The sequence below is a fragment of the Wasmannia auropunctata genome, unplaced genomic scaffold, assembly GCF_000956235.1.
Source record: "Wasmannia auropunctata unplaced genomic scaffold, wasmannia.A_1.0 LD335442.1, whole genome shotgun sequence".
In the NCBI taxonomy this organism is placed as follows: Eukaryota; Metazoa; Arthropoda; class Insecta; order Hymenoptera; family Formicidae; genus Wasmannia; species Wasmannia auropunctata.
The window spans coordinates 6,529-6,946 of record NW_012027448.1 but is presented as its reverse complement, the minus strand read 5'-3'; positions in this window follow the sequence as shown (position 1 = coordinate 6,946).

Here is a 418-nt window from a genome sequence, read left to right as displayed (position 1 = left end):
AAAAAACCCCGTGTAAGGAAAGTCCCGCAAAGTATTGCGTAATAAAAGAAATCCGTTATTCAGCGAGCGTTAAAAAACACCGACGAAAAACGCATCTACGATCGGACGTCGCGAGTACGGAGATTTCGATCCCAAAACGGATCTAGCGCGAGTTTGTCGCGCTTTTATAAGACGTATTCTTGAAATTCTATACGCGTTTTCGGTCATCTTTTGTGCGTTATAGCGCTGTGTCGGTCATGGCAAGGCCAAGTCGTTTCCGCGGCGCATTTAGTGACGCAAACCGAATTGCGTTTTAAGCGCATCCCCGAACGCTGGGATTCCCGGCAAAAGGCGAGATCGCGTGATCCGCGAAGCGCGAGCGATCGTGTGCGCGGAAATTCGAGTGTGAGTGCGTGTAAGCGTGAATGTGAGCGTTTGA